Source organism: Salvelinus sp. IW2-2015, unplaced genomic scaffold, assembly GCF_002910315.2.
Source record: "Salvelinus sp. IW2-2015 unplaced genomic scaffold, ASM291031v2 Un_scaffold936, whole genome shotgun sequence".
Lineage (NCBI taxonomy): Eukaryota > Metazoa > Chordata > Actinopteri > Salmoniformes > Salmonidae > Salvelinus > Salvelinus sp. IW2-2015.
In genome coordinates this window covers 13,109-18,825 of record NW_019942656.1, presented here as the reverse complement: position 1 = coordinate 18,825, position 5,717 = coordinate 13,109, and positions in this window count along the sequence as shown.

Genomic DNA, 5,717 nt, shown 5'->3' with positions numbered 1-5,717 from the left:
ATACAGACAGGTGTGTGCCTTTCCAAATCATGTCCAATCAAATGAATTTACCACAGGTGCACTCCAATCAAGTTGTAGAAACATCTCAAGGATGATCGATGGAAACAGGATGCACCTGAGCTCAATTTTGAGTCTCATAGCAAAGAGTCTGAATACATATGTAAATGAGGTATTTTAATTTTAATAAAGCTGCAAAAATGTCTAAAACCTGTTTTCGCTTTGTCATTATGGAATTTTGGGTGTAGATTGCTGAGGAGTTTTTAATGTATTTAATCCATTTTAGAATAAGGCTGTAATGTAACAAAATGTGGAAAAGGTCAAGGGGTCCGAATTCACTGTATATATATACATATATAATTTTTTCTCTCACTAATACACTGACTGTAAGTCGTTCTGGATAAGAGCTTCTGCTAAATTACCAACATGTAAATGTGAAAAATTAACACTTGCAAAGCAGATGTCTGGGAAAAATTTGAATGACCTCCGCCCCAAAACAAGGCCAAATTTGAACAATAATACAATAAAAAAGTTTACTGCTGGGGCTACTGGAGGACCACACTTCCAGTAAGGTGCAGTAAAATGCAGAGCAATGACATAGTACAGTACTGTAAAATGTACCTACTATACTGTAAGAAATAACGCTGTAATAACGTCGATTTCTTTACTGTAATTACATGGTATTAGTGCAAGCAGGTTGGCTGCTAGGCAGTTGCATATTAAACGCTTTGATAAATGCTAAGTGTTTCATATCCCTTGTACATCTAAAGGCCTAAACAAAGACTTCCATGCTGGCCACGATTACAGGGCAAAACAGATCAAAAGAAAACGGTTTAATATTCATTCGTTAATATTCATTTTGATCTGACCCTATTCTATATGCATGTTATTAAGGTACTACTACCACATATCAGTTCAATTGGTACAGCATTATCACTAACAGGTGCAACAAATATAGCCACTTACAAAGCACGCTTTAAAATATGTTAATGAGCCAGCCATTCTTTCCTCTCCCACAAAAATGTATAGTTAAATTGTATTGTAATAAAATGACAGAAATGGCTAACATTGAATATGTAATTATACATGTATGTTACAGCATACCAATTAATATTTGGTGTTTAATATCACTTGCACTTGTAAAGGCCTAAACAAAGGCTTCTAAACTATCTGTCATTACAGTGCGAAAGAGACCAAAAGGACATGGCTAAACACTAGTGACTTTACGTTGGACTGTCTGTCATTACAGTGCGAAAGAGAACAAAAGGACATGGCTAAACACTAGTGACTTTTCCATTACAGTGCGAAAGAGAACAAAAGGACATGGCTAAACACTAGTGACTTTACGTTGGACTGTCTGTCATTACAGTGCGAAAGAGAACAAAAGGACATGGCTAAACACTAGTGACTTTACGTTGGACTGAAGCTCAGAGGCATGCGTCGAAATCGCTAAGCAGCTAACTTTGAAGCAGTGTGCGTATGTGTGTATAACTTTATCAGAAGTACATCATTAATGACATCCGAAACTTTGTTTGATCATGTACTTTTTCAAACCGTGTGTTGCAAAAATGCTAGATTGCACTGTTTTTTCTTGATTTTTCCTTCCTTTTTTCGATGCAAAGCTATTTTCAAACACCAATCTCTACTGGACACCGTACTTACAAATACAGTTAGGATTTTGTACTTTTTAATAATACACTTGACCGGTATCCCAGCAGGTAGTGTAGGGAACTATGAATCATTCAGGGATGTTAGGGTATGAGGTCAAATCCTGTTGAAGGCACATCATTTTGAAAATAGTTTTATGTGAAACCACACTTTCTGCATTGTTGTTCAAATCATTTGTTTTATTTAATATAGTATAAAGTATGTCTTAAGCATCCTAAATAATGGCACAGATTCAGTTTAAGAAAAATAATCAGCTTGAAGGCAAAAACAGGACGCATGATGTGAACCTGGTATTCCAACTGATTATAGGTTACTAAAGCCAACGACTTACCGCTGCACCACGGAGTTCTGAAAACAGTGGAGAACATATATCTGATAATCACATGCTGCTATGTATTTCTGAACAGCAAATGTCACATTGCCATTGTGAACCAATAACGAAGCTCTGAGTAATTAACCGTTTTTCAGCACAATTTGGTGAAAGCTCCAAAGCCTTCAGAAAGTTTCCCGTCACTACTACACTGCTCAAAAAAATAAAGGGAACACTTAAACAACACAATGTAACTCCAAGTCAATCACACTTCTGTGAAATCAAACTGTCCACTTAGGAAGCAACACTGATTGACAATAAATTTCACATGCTGTTGTGCAAATGGAATAGACAAAAGGTGGAAATTATAGGCAATTAGCAAGACACCCCCAATAAAGGAGTGGTTCTGCAGGTGGTGACCACAGACCACTTCTCAGTTCCTATGCTTCCTGGCTGATGTTTTGGTCACTTTTGAATGCTGGCGGTGCTTTCACTCTAGTGGTAGCATGAGACGGTGTCTACATCCCACACAAGTGGCTCAGGTAGTGCAGCTCATCCAGGATGGCACATCAATGCGAGCTGTGGCAAGAAGGTTTGCTGTGTCTGTCAGCGTAGTGTCCAGAGCATGGAGGCGCTACCAGGAGACAGGCCAGTACATCAGGAGATGAGGAGGAGGCCGTAGGAGGGCAACAACCCAGCAGCAGGACCGCTACCTCCGCCTTTGTGCAAGGAGGATTAGGGGGAGCACTGCCAGAGCCCTGCAAAATGACCTCCAGCAGGCCACAAATGTGCATGTGTCTGCTCAAACGGTCAGAAACAGACTGCATGAGGGTGGTATGAGGGCCCGACGTCCACAGGTGGGGGTTGTGCTTACAGCCCAACAACTTGCAGGACGTTTGGCATTTGCCAGAGAACACCAAGATTGGCAAATTCGCCACTGGCGCCCTGTGCTCTTCACAGATGAAAGCAGGTTCACACTGAGCACATGAGCACATGTGACAGACGTGACAGAGTCTGGAGATGCCATGGAGAACGTTCTGCTGCCTGCAACATCCTCCAGCATGACCGGTTTGGCGGTGGGTCAGTCATGGTGTGGGGTGGCATTTCTTTAGGGGGCCGCACAGCCCTCTATGTGCTCGCCAGAGGTAGCCTGACTGCCATTAGGTACCGAGATGAGATCCTCAGACCCCTTGTGAGACCATATGCTGGTGCGGTTGGCCCTGGGTTCTATCTAATGCAAGACAATGCTAGACCTCATGTGGCTGGAGTGTGTCAGCAGTTCCTGCAAGAGGAAGGCATTGATGCTATGGACTGGCCCGCCCCTCCATCCACCAACGCCACGTTGCACCACAGACTGTCCAGGAGTTGGCGGATGCTTTAGTCCAGGTCTGGGAGGAGATCCCTCAGGAGACCATCCGCCACCTCATCAGGAGCATGCCCAGGCGTTGTAGGGAGGTCATACAGGCACGTGGAGGCCACACACACTACTGAGCCTCATTTTGACTTGTTTTAAGMACATTACATCAAAGTTGGATCAGCCTGTAGTGTGGTTTTCCACTTTAATTTTGAGTGTGACTCCAAATCCAGACCTCCATGGGTTGATAAATTTGATTTCCATTGATCATTTTTGTGTGATTTTGTAGTCAGCATATTCAACTATGTAAAAAAAAAAAGGTTTTAATAAGAATGTTTCATTCATTCAGATCTAGGATGTGTTATTTTAGTGTTCCCTTTATTTTTTTGAGCAGTGTAAAAACACAACCATTAAAGGTTTGAGACTTGCTGCCACTCTGATCTGCTCCCTATCTGCATGTATTTGTTAGGGAACCACTACCACATATCACTTAAATTGGTACAGCACTCTCACTAATGGATGCAACAAGTATAGCCTCTTACAAGGCATGCCTCAAATTGTGTTAATGAGCTACAACAATACCATGCAGCACCAAAAAGGTTTTGGGCACTCCAAAATTACAGTGTGTTACTATATTCTGTAAGGCTGGTATGGAATTACAATAAATTACTGGCGGGCTTAGTAGGCAGTAAATTACTGTAGATTTAGAGGAAAAGGTTTTTACATTCCAAAAATAAAGTATGGTACTGTATTCTGTGGGGTGGTCCTGAATTACAGTAAATTACTGGCAGCACAGTAGCCATTAATTAAGTTGCTGTAGATTTACGAGACAAATATATATTTTTAATGGCATTGCATTGTATTCTGTGGGTACAGCTTTCTCAATAAGACTTGTCTCAAAATACGTTAATGAGCTAGATATTCTTTCACCGTTCACAACCTTTTCCCACAATGCACTATAATTCATAGTATGGTGCTGTAAATATACAGCAAAACAGGTAATACAGTACTTTACTGTCAAATTGTATTGTAAAATTACAGCAATACATTACGCCATTGATTCCCCATAATGCTCCTCCTTCCGCTATTCTTCACACCCTCTCTTCCTCTCCTCTCTGCCCCTAACTCCCCCTTCCTTACTCCACAGCTCCTGTCTTGAGATCTTGGGTCATCTCCTCTCTCTGACCATAATACCCTCTCTTTGTCCTTTCCTTGTCTCTCTCTCCTCCCATCTACCTGCGTCCGTCCCCGCTATCCTACTGGTGACCCTAGCCAGCCACACTCCCTTAACCATCACAGGTCCTGTCATCGCTATTACACCAGGAGCAGAGGGGTTGAAGGGAGGGAGAGAAAAAACCACCTCCTTGGTAGCATTGACAGATGGGCATAGACTCAAGTCCTGGCCAGCTCTCGTTGTCGATGTCGGATTCTGTTTCCACAGCCTGTTTTTCTGTTTCTTCCCTGCTTTCTCTACAACCACAGAACCGTGTGAGCCCGATCTGCAGGTCGCTGTGCTGCTTAGACAATTAGACAACAACATTGCTTTCCTGAGCCGCACTACAGCTGGAGATGGGATGTAATCTGGAAACAAATTAAGGACATTAAGACCAGGGAGTGATATAGGAGAAGCAAAATAAGAAACTATTTCTTAGAATACAAAACACATTAGTCTAAAATCAAACATTAATTTACTCTTGTTATTCAGAATGAATCTCTCCCCTTATGGGCTTTGCCCAACTGACAAGCAAAATTTATCAAGCTCATGATTGCCAAGCGAGTGGGCATCAGTAGGCTAAAAATACTATATATACAGTATATTAGCCTGACAACCATCAGAGACAGCTGCTTGAGCCTAAAACTGCTCTGATACTATCCTGCCACTACCCTGATATTGGCCTGATATTGCCCTGATATTGCCCTACAACTACCCTGATATTACCCTTCAACTTCCCTGATACTACCCTGATATTGCCCGTATATTGCCCTGATATTGCACTGCCACTGCCCTGATATTGCCCAGATATTTTCCTACCACTACCCTGATATTGCCCTGCCACTACCCTGATATTGCACTGCCACTTCCCTGATTTTGCCCTGATATTTCCCTGGCACTACCTTGATATTGCACTGGTATTGCCCTGCCACTACCCTGGTATTTCCCTGATATTGGCCTGATATTGCCTTGCCATTCCTCTGATATTGCCCTGATATTGGCCTGATATTGCCCTGCCACTACCCTGATATTGCCCTGATATTGGCCTGATACTACCCTGATATTGCCCTGATATTGGTCTGATATTGCCCTGATATTGCCCTGCCACTCCCCTGATATTTTCCTGGTATTGCCCTGCCACTGCCCTGATATTGCCCTGATATTGCCCTGCCACT